This window comes from Ambystoma mexicanum, chromosome 2q, assembly GCF_040938575.1.
Source record: "Ambystoma mexicanum isolate Mex_15411 chromosome 2q, UKY_AmexF1_1, whole genome shotgun sequence".
NCBI lineage: Eukaryota > Metazoa > Chordata > Amphibia > Caudata > Ambystomatidae > Ambystoma > Ambystoma mexicanum.
The window spans coordinates 458,039,767-458,057,697 of record NC_090924.1 but is presented as its reverse complement, the minus strand read 5'-3'; the positions used below and the strand labels follow the sequence as shown (position 1 = coordinate 458,057,697).

Below are 17,931 nucleotides of genomic sequence, written 5' to 3'. Positions count from 1 at the left end.
AAACTTTTAAACGAACAATGCTGTCGGGTCTGATAGGGACTTTAAAACTGTGTTTCAATTGCTAATGAAAGCAACATAAGCCCTCCTCATAGGAAACACTAATTTTCAGTTTCCAGGCAGCGTCAGGTGAGTGTATGTGACCCAGCTCTTGTAGTGAATTTTATATTAATTTATTTTAGTATCCATTAACTTAGAGCGTTCTCACACCTATGTTGTTATATTGGTAAGAGCAGCCCTTTTGCTACCTTTGGAAATGCACGCATAAATAAGAGGCTGCAGCTGAAGCTGTAATTCGTTGTATTGTACTTATTACCTGTTGAAATAAAAAATTGTAAGTACGTGACTTTCTGAACATCCGGTTTTGAAATTACACCGGGTAGCCTGTTGTTGTTGTTGGCATCGTAGACACAGTAGCTGCTCCTGCTCCGGAGCTCATTTACGGTACAGTACAGGCTCTGGAATGCTTGCTCGCAGACGCAGTAACTTCTGTGCGGCTACTACACAGACGGTGGTCTGGTGTAAGTGATATTTATATATATCTGCGCCGCAGTGCTTTAAGTGGGGTAAGAAATTGAGAGGGGGTGTTGGAGGGGCGGACGTGGCCTAAATCTTAAAGGCGTGGCTTAAAGAGCATGTAAAAATGAACAGGGGTGGTCGCATACTAAGCACATACTGCAACACTGCTGGCTGGTACATCCAAAACGTGTGGTCCTGGGCAAATCATGTAATTGCACTGTGATATAATGCTACAGTATACAGCAGTTAGCCCTACAGCGTACAGTAGTGCCTCCTCCATGTGAGATTATTTTGTGAGTCCCCTCTTGTGAATGCATAAATTACAAGAACCTGAATGCAAAGTTAAGGAATCATAGAATCCAGTAGTGGCTGGTCATTTCATAACTGAAACGGGACAGCTTGTGTTTTTGATAGCTGTTTGCTCATAGCTTCTAATCCCCGTCCTCTATAGCGCATACACTTTTCCAACTGCTCCACATCTCTGGGACTTGTTGATGCGACATTATTGTTCCTTGTTGCTTCTACACTCCTACAGTAACTCGAAGCACAAGCTCTGCTACATACACATTCCTTGTGATGTCTAATCTGTGTTTGCGTCTACACTGGGGTATGTACCTTATTCCTATGGCTGCTGATCTGTGCATGGTAGCTACGCCACAGCCCATATCATCTTGTTGTGGCTACTACTGTTAACACATGCCCTGTCCCTATGCTAGAATAGAGTACCATCGTTGTGGGCTGCTAATGCTACCCTTAAATGACACTTTGGACAGGTGAAAGGGTGTACGGGAACTTCAGGTGCATTGCTATGGACTTTTAATCGCTGCCAAGGCAGTGTATACCAGTCTCCGTGAGTGGTGACTAAAACTAATGGGGGAACTGGCAATCGCAGATTCTATGATCGGTCATTTTCTTTGCTTCGGTTGGGGCCCGAATGTGTCCATCAACCAGAAGTACTGTCTTCCTAAGTCACAATGTGGTTCTAGATGCAGTTTTAGTTATTTTTTTCCTGGTCATGGTTTTCCATCCGGTGTCCTTTATGCTTGTTTGATGCTACTGTTCTTGTTCAGTGAAATAAGAAAACAAATATTCTGATATTTCAGCCTTATTGAAGTGTTTGGGTGTAGAAATGTTACAGCGAATAGAAAAGCTGATAGAATGACAGCAGTTCCAGTTTTGGGGAGTGATTAGTGTATAAGAGAACACAACATTAATACATCATTAACACACAAAGGAATTCCTAGAAAGCAGTCAGCAAATAAACCCGCTCTTAGGTGCATGATACCCGTTGGTGGGCCACAGAGAATGTTATGAAACGGGCGTTCCGTGAAGTGAAGGCTTTCGGAAGCTAATGTCTCTTCCATGGGGTTAATGGGTCTAACATTTTGTCTCCACACCTGTTGTACCTGTTGTGCCTGTTACAATGCATGGCTGAAACAGAATTCTTACTCTCAGCCTTCTGCTGTAAAAGGCATAACAGGCAGTGGAGACAAAAGGGTGTTAACGGTGGGGATGCTGTGCGTTTCCTGAGCTGTGACTAACACAAGTGTCAGCTAGCCACAGCTTTGCGCAAACTAGTTTGAGTGAAGCTGTGACTGCCCTGCACTTCTGTTAGTCACAGCTGTCTGACTTAATGATGACGGGCTCATCTCCCGTCACGGCTGTGGCCGTGGAGGGAACATGACCCTCCGTGTAGTGGTGGGACCGGGGGGGGGGGGGGGGGGACTGCCCAGACTGGCCCACTTAAAGCACTGTTGTACCGGCTGACGTGTATTGTCTCCAGTGCCTACTCTGAAAGTAATGATTCCCCAGGGCCAATGGCTGCATATCCGGTACTTTCTCTGGGTTTAATGACCCTTCTGTGGACAATAACTGCAGGCACAGTGTCTGTTCTAGGTCTAATGGCGACACAGAAACAGCACCCTGATGAATATCAGCAGACACTACCTTCTCTAGCGCTAATGGTTAAAGCCCACCACGTCCTCTGGCTGGAGCAAATGAGTCCAGACACAATACCTGCTCCGGAGCTAATGACTTCCGATGCAGTACGTACCTGCTCGTCAGCTACATCTAACAATAGCTGCCCTGGGGCAAATGATTACAGACACAGTACCTGCCCTGGAACTAATGACGTTTGATACAGTACCTGCTAATCCGTTAGTTATGACAGAATACCTGAATGATGCCATGCACAGTACGTACCCTGGGGCTAACGATTCCAGTCACAGTATCTGATCTGGAGCGAATTGTATTTAACACACCTGCTCATGAGCAAATATGGGGTTAATGATGGCAGAAACATTAAAAACCTCACGCACCCTTTCCTTCTCGTGCATCCTTTCCTAATTCTCCTCTGACACATTGAACCACACTCTCTGAAATGAATGTGCAGCGTAAAGAAGTCATCAGAAGGGATACACCACCAATTGAATCCTTTCATGTCCAAATGCTTGTTTACTGTCTAGTTGTCATTCAGAGGTAACCTTTGTAAACAGTGGAGTGCCTTGCAGCCTTGCATTTCCTACTTTAATGCACAGACTCCGGTCTCCTTTTTTGCCTTTATATATATATCGGAATTTACCAGGTATGACCAGAGTTTGAAGTACCTGGTGTCCCCGTTCTTGTGTGTTTTTTGATTGTTGTGCACGGTTATCGGTCGTAGGACAATATACTCACCATTGGCTGTTTGTGTCATTTGAGCCAGTTGAAGTGAAGGGCCTTTAGTCTACGTTTGTCTTGTTGTGGGCAATTGGCAATACCTGATTTTCTAATATCTCATACAATGGCGGCAGATAAGACCCGCAGTTATGACGAGAAGTATGTAACAGACCTGTTGGCAAGGTCATCCCTGTTTTCAAATGGGGGAGAGTGTTCTCCCATAGCTAACATCAGTAATTGAGATGAATTTTTCAAACTTGAAAAAAGATTGATCCGGACGGAACTCCACGGGACGATAATGTTGGAATACCTGAGGAGTGGAGTATTACCCTACGGCCTAGTAGTACGGAATGAGCCTGCCTATTTTTAGATGATAGAGTTTATAATACGTTGGAGCTACATAGCCAACAAGTGTGGCAGGGATTGGCTTATTCTGCTCATTGACACTGCTAAGGAGATGACAGAAAAACAGGGAATTGACCTAGCTAAGTTAGAAGAAGAAATTAAGAAACTGATTCCGCTTGAGGCCTTCAAAAAGAGACTTGACGAAATCCTAAAAGAAATGGATGATTTCAAGGAGTTAACGGTAAGGGATAAAATCAGGAGATTTAAGAAAGACATAACTGATTACAAACATGAAAAAGCTTTCAGGTACACTCAAGATGATTATGAACCTGATCAGATATATGATGGAGCTCCAAGAGACAATAGAAAAAATGTACGTTTTACAAACACCTCAGACAGTTCGCTCAGTTCAGACGATGAAGGTTCTGATGGACGATCCTAATTCAAGGAAACAATCATGCAGTACCGGACAAGAGAGAGGCAATGGGAACAATAGATGGATACAATAAACATTCCGCTCCACACAGAGTAGGGGGCTTCCAACTTCAAATGTTTTAGACAGGGACATGATGACATGGGATTATGAACCCAGACTGACACAAAGCAAGACAGCCTATTGATTAATCTGTCCTCTTATGTACTGAACAGGAGATGGCTGTGTTAGAGAAAGGGTTTGGGTTTGTTCCTATATCCACTTATGACAGCTTTCATTCCTGTCTTGAAATTCAACAACTTTTTCGACACCGTAAACAATATTTTAAGGCTATCCCCTTCGAGATGGAATCAAGTAATAGTGGCCTCCATAACCCTTTGAACGTCAGCCCTCCAGTAGCAAGTCATAGTCCGGAATCAATCGTTTGATTCCGATTCAGAGAGGACTCTCTGTTCAATCGTTTGAACAGAGAGTCCTCTCTGAATTGGATCTCTTAGTGAAGACTAATAGTGTGAGAGTCTTCCAGAATTACATTGGCAGGCGATCACTACACTTAACAATAAATCAATGGTCATAAATCAATAGTCATAAGGAGTGCAGACAAAGGCGGCGCCATTGTACTACGGGACCGCCTAGATTATATCCCAGACTGTGATAGACAATTAGCTGAGACTACTTTTTACCTGCTGCTAGATGGTGATCCTACCACCCGTCTTAAGTCCCTTATAACAAATAAAATAGAAAAAGCTACGGAACGGAATTGAATAACTAAAAAGGAAGCAGAGAATTTGGTAAAACATGATCCAAGTATTCCAAAATGTTCTATATTGCAGAAAGGGCATGAACTCTTGTTAATCCACCCAGGAGACCCATAGCCGGTACTAATTCAGTTTTGGAACCACTGTCAAAATTAGCCTATTTCTTTCTTTCTTTTTTTTTCCGTAGAGGATATGTGAAAGAGATGGGATCATATATACAAGACTCTACTAGTGTCATTAATCTTATTGAAAATTTTCCATTCAAAAATGAAGATGACATAGTGGTGCCCCTTGATATAGTTTCGTTATACACACAAATTCCACAGATACCCACACTGGATATGTTAGAGTAATTATTACTTGTTAAAAGAAAGACGAGTTTGACACCCAATTCCTTTTTACTTTGGTGTACGATGATTGCATTGATGGAGAACTACTTTATGTTCAACAACAGGTTTTATCAACAGATCCATGGGGTCAGCGGTGGCACCTACATTAGCCAACCTTTATGTGGACTGTGTCGAACGGAGTAGAATTTTCACTAACTCCAATCCATTCTTACATCACCAAACTATATAGAAGAGATACATCGATGATGTGCTGATGATTACGCACGGAGATGAAAAAGAGCTTTTTACCTTCTTTAATTGGTTGAATGGGATCAATCCTTTTCTTAAATTCCATGAGTCACAGCAAAACCCTGGTTGACTTAACCTTACTACCTTACTATTAGGGTGAACACAGATATGAATATCTTGGAAATAAAACCGTTTCATAAACCCACCGATTGAAATTCTTTACTTCGGGTATGACAGTTTTCATCCAAAAATCTTAAGAGATAACTTGCCCTTCTGGTAGTTTCTTAGGTTAAAACGGAATAGTACCAGCAAGAATGTGTTTTTGGAAGTATCGGAAACTCTGAGTAGGAATTTAATCTGTAGATTTAATCTGTAGAGTGTATCCAAGAAAAGTTGTAAAAAAATGTTTGAATCAGGCCTCTAATAACCATTCTGGAGCGTTGTTGGAATATAAGAGAAAAATGCACACAGAAGAAACCGATAGTCTAGTCTTGATCAGTACCTATAATCCCTTATTGAATAAAATCAACAAGATTATTAACAGGGACTGGCATGTTCTTTCAAAAAGTACAAACTCTTGTTCCGGTTCCCAGATGCGCCTTCAAAAGAGGAAAAACATCTGAAGGAATTATTGACCGCTAACGACATTTCTAATGCGTTCACTCAACAACAAATTATCAATGAACAATGGGTTTTGAAAAAACCAGAAGGACATGTGTAAATGTTGTCCTCAGACCCATAGAAGCACCAGTGTAGATATTGGCCTCACAAGATCATGGCAGCAAAAATCATTTACTAATTGCAAAACCAGTGGGGTAGTTAATGCTATTCGATGTCTTTGATGTTCTTGCCAAAAGATATACATTGGAAAAACAGAACAGAAGATCAAAATCGGGATCAGTGAGCACAAGAGCTGTATAAGAAACAAAGTAATGACAGCTCCTATGGTTGGGCATTTTGTTTCAAACAACCATAAATGTGAGGAACTGACCTGTTCAGTTTAAAAAAAAAAAAAGGTTTGCACCACAAATAATATGAATACAGATAAAAAAACAATAATAAAGGAAGAGATGAAGCTGATATTCCTTACCAAAAGCCACATAGTAGATCTTAATGAGCAGATAGACTGGTTCCCTTAGGGTGGCGGAGGTAAATGGATACCATCTTGTCATTCCTTGATTTGTGATAATGACAGTGGCCTTTTTCATATTTACAACCTTTTTTGTGTTTGAACACTAAATTACGCCCATTTTATGGGCGGTATTGAGATCAAGAGACCCGATCTATTATAATATTTAGATTGTGGGATGAATAAGTAGGGTAAGAGCGAACTAGTCTGTCTTTTTTGTGGACATGGATACCTGATTTTGTTTGTTAATTTATGTCATATAGCAAGTATGGGAAAATGGCGCTGTCGTAAAGAGACATTCAAAGATGGCCGCCGTATACTTGCTAGGACCGGCATAGTCTATTGCAAGAGAAGAGGGACCCCTATAGAATAGCAATGGAAAGTCCGTCCTCTAAAGAAAATACCGGCATGAATCTGAGGCGGAGTGCGATGTGATCACTGATGACAACAATCTTGGTAAGTAAGATACAAGGGCGGTGTCCTGACGGCTGTATTTCTGTGGTTTAATTTCTCATTGCTGTAAACCCAAAACTATTCTGTCATGTATTATACAATCCAATGAATTCTGTATGTAATAGTACTTAAACAACTAAGTAAGCAGACATGCATAGATAGTAAATTCAGCTTTTAATTATTTAGCTGTTCATGCATTTCATGTTCATGCATTTTTTCTTTTGATATCCAGTTCTCTGAAAGTGGTTTGTTTTTTTTACATTCAAAAGCCTTTAGTCAAAGTATTGTGCACATCCACCACCATGTGTTGGGTCACCCTCTTGCCTGGTTATACAACCAATTGTGACGCTATTAGTTGCCTCCCATGTTTGGTTGTAACCTGTACATACTCTGTCACAGGTCATTATAGGTGGTGGACGTGCACAAATTTCAAAGCACAAATGTGTCAAATAACTGTGTTTATTTAAGTTTTGTTGCCAATACTTTGAATAAAGGCTTTTGAATGTAAAAAAAACAAACCACTTTCAGAAAACTGGATATAAAACTGTGAGTACAAGAACATGTCTTAATGGAACGGGGACTACAAAGGCCCTAATTTCCACGTGGAAAAGCACAAGCAGACCAAAAACAGCTGTCGTTCCCAGGAATACAAACTGCATCAAAATAAGGCCACATAGTGACCAAGTCAAAGAACATATTATTAAATCCAGAGAATACTCACCTGAATCGAGTATTGATGAGTCAGAATTAAAGGTGAAACCACTGGTTAAAGGATGCGAATATACTCAGTGGTTGAATCATTTAGAATCGACCGATCTCTAAAGTCCACCCTAAGACAATGATCTTGTTTTCAGCTGGCTTGAATCGAAGGCAGAAATGACTGTAAAAATTCAAGGGTAATTTTAAGAATAGTTGTAATTTCCTAAGAAACAGTCCATAAATGTATCGAGGCACGCACGAGGGGGCATGCACATTAGATTTGTGCGCGAAAAGGGCTGCCCTAAATGGACAGGACATATAAAACATCTGATGCGCCTGGTCTGGAAACTACCATTAGCAAAACATCGAAATGGAAAGGACTTAAAACCTCCCGACATTATGGTAATCAAAAACAAGTGGCTCATTGCAAGTAAGATCACGCAAAAGGCATACCGTTAGTGTCCATCCCCGTGTACTAATGAAGGTATTAAAGGTATAACGGCTAGTTTAGATAAGTTTGCACGGTGCCGTTAGTCGGGAGGTATTCAGTGTGTTGCTCAAATCTCCACGGCAACTGAAGCTATACTCCACATCGACCATTGCCCAATCCTGTCAAACTTGTATAACTAAAAAAAGGAACAACCACATACATCTCGGCACGTGCTAACAAACTGTCGGCATCGGCGAGAGATCGTAAAATAATTAAATAACTAATCCAGGCCCGACCTTTCTTAGTTCACGAAGTCCTCCGACTGTGTTGATTCCCGAATGAGAGAACCGGATGTAATGCGGCTCTGGCGTATGTGTCATTAATCCGGATAGGGCGGAGGAGTGGCGATCATCGCAAAAAACTCTATTAAGCTCTTTGCCACCCCGATTCAGTGCTCAGGTTGTGAAGTCATTCACCTCAAACTGACCCCCACCCAAAATAACTGTATAAACATCATAGCCTTATACAAACCTCCATCTTTAACATCAGAATTTAATGAGGAAATTGTGAGCATCCTAAATAACCTCAAATCCATCAATACAGAAACCATTTTGATGGGCGACATAAACAGATGGAGAGGAAATCAACATGACCAGCAGGCCCTAACCCTAGAAGAGGACCTATAAAATATTGATTTTTACCATCATTAATAAAGGCCCCACGGCTATTACAGGGTACCAGCTGGACTGGATTGTTACAAACAGTTCTAAAGTTACCATGCTCGGCACCTATCCATGCATCTGGTCAGATCATTTCAAAATTGAAATTTCCCTGACTCTGAACTTTAAAAAGGAAAAACCATCTAAAATACCCAAATCAGTTTGTGACAGGAATTTAAAAGAAATCACGAGTAGCATGCTCTCAGAAGAAATGTTGGAAATCATGAACAACACCAAGGATGAAGACCCTTGTGAATACTTAATAACATACAATCAAGGCATGACAAAATTATTAGACCTTCACGCCCCCCTAAAAAACAAGAAAGTCCGACCCAACTCTAACCACCAAAAATGGTTTAATGCAGAAGCAATTGAACTCCAGAAGGACAAAAGGAATCTTGAGAAGAAATGGCTTAAAGAACCCTCAGAAATGAATAAAGCAAATTGGAACAATGCAGACCGCATTTACAAATCCAGAATTATAGATTTGAAGAAAAATCACTATAATAACATCATTAGTACGGCGGCAAACTCCACTGGAAAGCTCTTCCAGATCCTAAAATCGTTGGACAAACCTACCACTCTTACTCCACCATTCCAACCAACTGACATGGACTGCGAGAAAGTCCAAACCGCATTTCATAATAAAATTGTCAAGGCTAGAGAAAACATCATAAATTGCCAGACTACAAATTCCTCATTTGACACCAATCTTCTAGAGAACAAGACCAAATCAGAAAACCCCAAATTTAATTTCAGATCCATCACTCTTGATGAAATGAAAAAAACACTTTCCAGCATGAGATGCACATCATGTTTGGAAAATGTATTATCCCCAAAATCTATTTTGGACAACATAGCTATCTTCGCCCCCTTCTTTACAAGAATGGTTAACGCTTCTTTTAGGGACTTAACAGTACCCAACATCATCAAAACTGTTATGGTCACCCCCCTGCCAAAGAAACCGGACCTCAACCAGCAAGACCCAGCCAACCTTAGACCTATAACCAACTGCAATTTTCTGTTGAAAATTTTGGATAAGGTTGCTACAGAACAACTACAAAAATATGTGGATGAAAATAATTTACTACATCCACAGCAGTCCGGATTTAGATCCAGCCATAGTACAGAATCTGCTCTGCTAGATCTTCAGACAGAAATGCTGTCAATATTAGACAAAGGCAAATCAGGCTTACTGATATTGTTGGACCTCTCAGCAGCATTTGATTTGCTGGACCACACAACTCCGAGAAGCCCTGGAAAAATCAGGCAATTGCTCATCAGGGGCAACCGAATGGATAGCTTCATTCCTTCAAAACAGGCAATCGAGGATTGTCTGGGGAAATAAAACATCTAATACCAAACCGGTAGACTGTGGCGTCCCACAAGGAGCCAGTTTCTCCCCACTTCTTTTTAACCTTTACATGCACTGCCTCTGTACCATGCTCTCCCAAATGGGTATATTCTTTACGAACTTTGCTGATGATACCCAGCTGGTCTTAGAACTTAGTGGGGATTACGACAAGGACAGTGACATGCTCTCATCTTTATATAACATCATAGAATGCTGGATGAAAGCAAATTGGATGTGTCTAAACGGCTCTAAAACCAAGCTCATGATATTCGGTTCCACACAGGCCAGAAGAAAATTGAGTCCACTCTACTCCTCATTTTCCATTAAAAACACCCAAATACCGATCTCTGAAAAGATGAAGACCTTAGGAGTATACCTTCAAGCTTCATTAGGTGCTGAAGCCCACACAGCTTACCTAAAGAAAAACTGTCAATATCACTAGATATTAATAAAAAAAATCAGACCTTTATTAGACCAAATGAATAGCACGACCATCGCTAGGGCTACAATACTATCCAGATTGGTTTATGGTAATGCCCTACTTCTAGGAGCAAACAGCAATTGCGTGAAGAAATGTGAAGTGATTCAAAATAACGCCATCAGGGTCATCACAGGAAGAACTTGGAGGGAACACATCACTGGCGAAAGGAAGGCCCTCCACTGGTTGGCCATGAAAGAAAGAATCACGTTTAAATCTCTCACGATGGTTCACCGTTGCTTATACTGTAATGCGCCAGCTTACCTTAAGAAACACTTCAACTGGTATGCCCCAACTAGGCGGCTCAGATCCTCTAATACAGGCCAACTGCAAACATTCACAACAAAAAAGCAGCATGGACTTGGAAAAGCCTTTCCGACTCGAAGTATAAAAAAATGGAACAAACTTCCCACCTCACTGAAGCTCCAGTCCAACTACATTTCATTCCGTAAAAAATTGAAAACATTACTTTTCAATTAACTCCGCGGAACAGGCTAAATCTCTTTGAGGAAATCGGTCAATTTACTTGTGTCCTGTTTATCACTATTCGTTGTCCTGTCTTCTTGTCAGCGCTCTGATGCCCGTGGGCTTTCAGCGCTTTAAATAAATAAATAAAAATAATACGTGTGCCGCGCGTAAATCCGTCCTACGTCATGCGTTTAGATCGAGGGCTGTGATGCTGAACTTGTTCAGCTGCGGGAGCCATCATACCGCCATCTTGGTGGTAATGGGTAGCACTTCCTTTAGCCATAAATCCCCAACAAACAGTGACGGCAGTAGTGCAGGAAAGCTCTCATATCTCAGCTGCTGAAATATGGTATTAGGCTATTCTGTTTTCAGACAAAATTAGTACTGATACATATCATCGATCGACTAGAAGCCATAGATTGTTGGCCTCCGCTATCATTTGTCCATATTACCAAGCTGACAATCGCAGCCGAATTGCCGGCAGTTCATGGCCAGTAAAAATAATACTGCACCATGTTCTGGAAAAATAGAGCAATAGAACAGGCCATGGGTGAAAAACAAATATCCTGAATAACTCACCCGCTTCGGGCAATCGAGATGGTATTGCCCAGGCTCTGATTAATTAAAACTGCAGCCGAGCAGTTGACTTTAGTTGTCATCTGTCCCTATTCCATGATGACCAGAACGCAGCGGAAACAACGGCCACCCGCAGCCAGTGAGAATAATAGTAATAATAATACTGCACCATGTCTATAGAAAAATAGAGCAATGGAGCAACCCGTAGATGGAAAACGAATAACCGGAATGGCTCACCTGCATCAGTCAATCTAGAATAGTAGAGAACTGAACTCGGATCAAAGTCGAGCATACAAAGGGACCAAGGAAGTCTAAGTGTGTCTATTAAAGACCGATGACCATTCTTCCTGAGCATTCAGTCCTGCTAGGTGGCTTTGAGTATTGTAAATCCACCAGTGTTCTCGGGTGGAGAGTCTATTAGCAGAGGCATAAGGGTCAAGGCCTTTTACGTGCTCTAAAGCCCACCATCGCAAATCATCACAACTATGTTCTATAAAGTGAACAACAAGGGGAGACGAAAGATTGCGAGTCTGTAACCTGGACTTGTATTCAGTGATGCTGAGTTTCACAGGTCTGGGTGTCTTGCCTATGTAAATCATTTCGCAGGGACACGTCACAGCATATATTGCATTCTTTGAATTGCATCGTGTATCGTCCATATTGAGTATTTGATGTTTGAATTAGATATTTTTTTATATTAATATTATTTGACATATTGCATTTATGTAATGAACTTTTAGCATTCCATTAATGGAGCTTTTTAGTATAATACATTTATAATACTACTGATGAAATGGGTATAAATTGAATTCTTTCATGTCCAAATGCTTGTTTACTGTCTAGTTGTCATTCAGGCGTGAACTTTGTAAACAGTGGAGAGCCTTGCTGCCTTGCATTTCCTACTTTGATGCACAAGTCCTCCGGTCTTCTTTTTTGCCTTTTTAAATATATCAGAACTTACCAGGTATGACCGGAGTTTGAAGTACCTGATGTCCCCATTGTGTGTTTTTTGTTTGGGATACACCACCGCGCCACGATATTTTCGACATGTTCGGTGCAACTGATGGGATGCTCATTGACTCAAACTTGTGCCAAAAAGGTGATGAACCGTGCCCAAAGGACATTGAAATGTGTGCATCATATTTGTGCACTTTGAGGTGTTCTTTTCCCATCAAGTAAATCCTGATTTTCAAAAGAGGTGCACTTTTCAAAGCACAAGGGCAAAAAACATTTCCCTGTGCTTATTTCGAACAGGTGCAGGGGGATATGAAATGTATGGAAAGGTAACTTCTGATTCTGTCACTCAATGAGTGAGTGAATGCAATGTGTGAATATGTGAGTTCATGTTGGGTGTGGGCGTGTTTGTGCTGGGCCAAGGATCTGGTGAGGGCAGCACAGTAACGATCCACTTAAAAAAATGTATTTTATTGCCATTTTCAACAGTAAGAACACATGTAACCACAGCACCCCTTCTCGCCCCCCCCACCGTCCTCCCTCGATCACAACACCTGTAACCAACAATGCACCTGGTCCTGTTCCAGCCCACCCCACCCGAGTACATAAACTCTGTAGATGGCTCCCACTCCCATGTTTCTGTGAGTTGGCAGCTCTCTCACCAGCCATTGTACGGGCACTTGCACCATTTCAGAACCACCCCCCATAGTCCTTGCTTCACCTAGAAATTTCAGCCATATCTCCCCCCAGCTTCCTGTGAAGGTGCCCTCCCCAAGTTGAACGAGTACACACACCAGCAATCTAATTTTCCTCGGGCACCATGCGGCCTGCGAGTCCCACTGCAGGTGATGCAGGCCAATGGCCCAACCTGGGAGAAACCTTTGGTGATCCCCTTGAATCTAATAGGTCACACAAACCAGTGCCACAAAGTTCCAGATTTTAGTAACCCATTCGTGTTCTGTGGTAGCAGCTTTTTATTTGTATGCCACCACAAGCATTGCTGCCATTATCAGGATGACATATGTCTTTCTTTGAGCTTTCGGGGGTAGATTTTCTAGAACTCTGCCCATTCCCAGGATGGGAATTGTTTTCCGGCATCTGACTCCCAAAAATTATATTCATTGCTGCACGGATCATGTCCCAATAAGGCTCTATGAGTGGGCATTCTCACAGATATGCTTCCACGATTCCAATCCCCTGCATCCCCTCCAGCAGAGCGCTGACGCAGTTGGGTCTGGGGTGAGATGCCATTGGACCATTATCTTAACCCACATCGCCTGAATCTGGATGGCCTGTGTGAGCTTGGGGATATTTGCCCATAACTGAGTCCAGAGTTCCCCCTCAGAGGCTGCCCCACTACAGTTTCCCACTGCTCCATATAGTGCCTTGCCTGGCCCCATTGCCCCTTCTGCTATAATCCTATATATCATTCCTACCAAAGGCATGTCCCCATGTCCATCGATGCGAACTGTTCAAAGGGCGTGAGATCCCTGGTGGCTGCTGACCTGACCATTGGGTTCATAAGCCAGTGCCTCAGTTGAGAGTAGAGATACCTCTCCCCCTCAACTAGCCCAAAGTCCTGCATGCACCGTGCAAAGGATTTAATGTCCTGACCCGAGAACATGCTACGTAGTTTGTGGCATCCTGCCGCCTCCCACTCATTGAAGACCTCCCTTTCCATACCCGGTGTGAACTGGGGTTTCCTAAACCGCGACGTCGGTGGGGTGGAAAGGTGGTCATGTTCACCCTCTGCACCAGCTCATCCCATGAATTCCCCCCACTAGGGCCCCTATCCTGCTACGGTACCTGTTTGCAGGTCTATCCCCCCTTGGGTCGCCACAACACCACGTCCAGTGGCAAGCCCACCACCGCTTTGTTCATTCGACAACAGACCTTCCAGCGATCACACCTGAACCAATCCCTTATCACTCCGATTTAATTCGCAAGGAAATGTAGCAGGACGTGTGGCGCTCACAGCCCTCCCTTGCTTCTTGGAGACAATACCTGCTGCATAGCTACCCTGGGTCTCTTGTGGTTCCAAATAAAGGACCCCATATGTTTTTGAAGGGACCTGAAGAAACCTTGGGGAAGCCCCCTCACTGACAGGGCCGTGAAATAGTACAGGATTTTGGGCATTTATCCTCCCCGTTTAGGATATTGATAATGGCACCCATTCCGCCAGCACCCGGTGCAGCTTTTCCGCTAAAGGCGGGTAATTAGCACGGTAAAGAGCACCCAGAGAACTAGTAATCTGGACCCCCAAATATCTAATGCCGGTTTCCGCCCATTTATAGGGTACTATAACCCGCAATTCCTGAACATTTGGTGAGGGGGCGGTCACATTTAATAACTCTGACTTGTGGGTTATTACTTTTAACTCTGCCGCCTCCCCAAAGAGAAGAAGTTCCTGCAAAATCCCTGGAAATTAAGTTTCTGGTTCTGTGATCAGCAAACAATGTGACTCTATGCTCCTCGCCCCCAAAGGGAATCCGCCTAAATATCCGGGGAGGCCCTAATGCTGGCCAAGAGCGGCTCCAGGTGGATGGCATACTGCTTAGTGCCTCGTGAGACTGTGATCCTCTGGGAAAGTTGCCCGTTGATTGCCAGGTGCAAGGAGGGAGTTGGGTAGTTGGCTCTTACAATTGAAAGGAATGTAGTAGAACCGAAACCCATTAACCTCCATGGTGTGGAAGTGGAATGGCCATTTGCTCGGTCGAATGCCTTCTCGGCATCCAACGCTAGTATAAGTGCAGGCGTTCTAGATGTATTTACTTTTTCAATCGGATGACAGACCCGCCAAATGTTATCCAAGGTCTGCCTATGTGTAGGTCTGCCTATGCCTAACAAATTAAGCGTGGGATCAATCAGTTTGGGGAGGAGTTTATCTACGCCAGAACCTTGGTGTAGATCTTTGTGTCTAGATTAAGGGCAATTGACCGGTACAAACAGCATAGAGTGACATCCTTACCCGGCTTTGGGAGCAGCACAACCATGGCTTCTAACATTGTCTGGGTGATACACCCTACCCTCCCCCCGCATCCCTTCTGCCCCCGCCCCCCTCGCGGGTTGAAGAGCCGTACTAAGCGCAGTATCGGTGCCTCTCTAAAGGTTTTGTAGAAACCTGCTTGAAAGCATCCGGGCCCGGGGACTTTCCTGATGGCAAAGCAGCTATAGCCACCCTTACTTCTTCGGGAGTATTGTCTCCCTCAAGTTCTTCCCGTTCTTGGGGAGTGATCTTAGGGAGAGGGCACCGGACAGGTATTCCCTTTGGCCTCCCTCCTCAGGGGAATCTGATGCGTACAGGGATGAATAATATTCAGTGAAGACCCAAATTATGTCAGGTAAAGCAGTGCTTTCTTGCCCCCCACCCCGCCTTTATTTCATGGTTTGTCCTCAGTGCTTCTTTTGTCCTAATCAACCTCGCTAACAGACGATCCGCCTTATAGACTTTGACATTTGGTTTCTGTTGGAGGTAGAGTATTATGCTTCTGCAGCTCTAATCAGCCGATATTCCCTTTGCAGCGTACTTGCTGTGTTAATTGAGCCATTATTTTAAGTTTAGCTTCCAATTCCTCCTGTAAGAGACATAGTTGTTTGTCCCTCTGGCACTTCATTGTGATGCGTTCCCCCCTCAATGTCGCCTTAAATGCGTCCCACACCACCTGGCCACGTACATCCTCTGTTGTGCAAAGTAATCCAAGATTTCATTCTTCATTTCCTCACAGGAAACTTCCACCGACCATAGGCTTTGTCCGTTCTGCCCCATATTTAAGGTAATCGCTGTGGGTGCATGGCCTGCGATCACTTCTAGCTCTATCTCTGCGACCCTACCCAATTGTGACCTCGAAATTCAGGAGTAATCTATCCTTGAGAAGGATCTAGGAATGTGGGAATAAAATGTGTGGCCCCCCAGTTCCCTCCAGCCATCTACCAATGCCAATTTACTGTGTAAACTGTCTAAATATACTGTATAAACTGTATAAAATGTATCCTGCGCCCAGTTACCCCTGGATCAGGCGCACTATATAAATAAAATAAACAAACAAACAATTGGACCATGTGTTCGTTCAAGCAGGCAGATGGCGCCATCTGGTTGTAGGACACCCTTTCGCTCCGGTCTTCTCTTGGGTCCCACGCCAGATTAAAGTTGCCTACCAATATTATCTGCCCTTTGCCAAAAGTCTCCAATTTGGTCAGTGTCGGCCACAAGAACCCATCTAGCCCCATATTGGGGGCGTAGATTGCTGCCACTGTAAGGCCACCAGATACCTACCCTCTGTGTCCCCCTCTGTAGTTAGGACGTGGAAGCCTGGGATGTCCCAAATAGCACCCCCTCCCCCTGTGTTCCCTAGGGAGTTGGATTGGAACAGATGGCAGTACCCCTTTCCCTCCTCTGAACGTGTGTCTCTTGGAGAGCTACAATTCCTGACTTCCACCACCCCAAGAACTGTTCCATCTTCCTTCTCTTAACCAGGGAATTAAGCCCCCTTACGTTTAGGGAGGTCACCCGAAGCACTTCCCTCTTTCCCATGGTCATCTTACTGTGCGATTTGCACTAATGAGTAGCTGTCGTTGGGACCCCCCCAAATCCCATTTGCCCTCCCACCCTCCTCTGGGCAGGCTCAACCAGCTTCTAGCTCCCGCTGACCCATCATCTCTGGAATTGGAGCCCTTATAACAACCCAGAGTAAACCTGGGTGGGTCCCCATAGACCCATGTAGATAAATCAATACATCATGTACCACCCACCTTTCCCCCTAACTACCTCCCCCAGGCGGGCTACAACATTCCTTTCTGTAACCCCCCCTTTGCCCTCAGCGTAGTCCTCCTGTGTCGATGGGCATGTGGTTACCTTCCACTAAACCAAGCCCATTGGGCCCTGTTCATTTGAGCCCCTTCTCGAAAACTTTGTCCACTCCCACATTTACCTCTTGAGCAGTTCTCTCGCTGGTCTTTGTTTTTGCCTACCCGCATACCCTCGCAGGTGGTGACCCAATGCTGTTTCCCTTACCGTTCAAACAGTAGTCCAAAGGGAAAGGTACATTTATAGCGTATGTCCTCTCGCATTAGGGCATGCACCACCAGGCCCATCATCCTATGGTCCGGGCTAGGTCCTGGAATTGCTGAAGTTCGGAGCCATTGTAGCTGATTGATCTAGCCCTCCTGGCAGCCGCCAGCACCTTCTCCTTCTGCCCATACTCGTGTAAGGCCACCACTACATCTCTGGGTCTGGCTCCTGGCTCTCCCCTCTTTGGCCCCACTCTGTGTATGCGGTTCAGCTCTATCTTGACCACTCTTCTGCCTCCAACAGGTCTGCAAGCACTTGCTGTGCTGCGTGCGCAGATCCTTGTCCGCCTCAGCAAGGCCCTTTATTCTGAAGTTA

The 17,931-nt window shown here is 43.8% G+C and overlaps 1 protein-coding gene across 4 annotated transcripts in view; it reads left to right on the top strand.

The window, feature by feature from the left end:
• Positions 1-8: 8 nt before the first annotated feature.
• The window catches only part of LOC138569515 (uncharacterized), a 485,233-nt gene continuing 467,310 nt past the window's right edge, over positions 9-17,931 (top strand). For 3 of the 4 annotated variants that reach the window (XR_011303250.1, XM_069647558.1, XM_069647562.1), the window contains exon 1: positions 42-126. The gene's annotated coding sequence lies outside the window, so the exon portion shown is untranslated. Of the gene's footprint in view, positions 127-17,931 lie in introns of all 4 variants that reach the window. The other variant, XM_069647563.1, reaches the window with a different exon arrangement.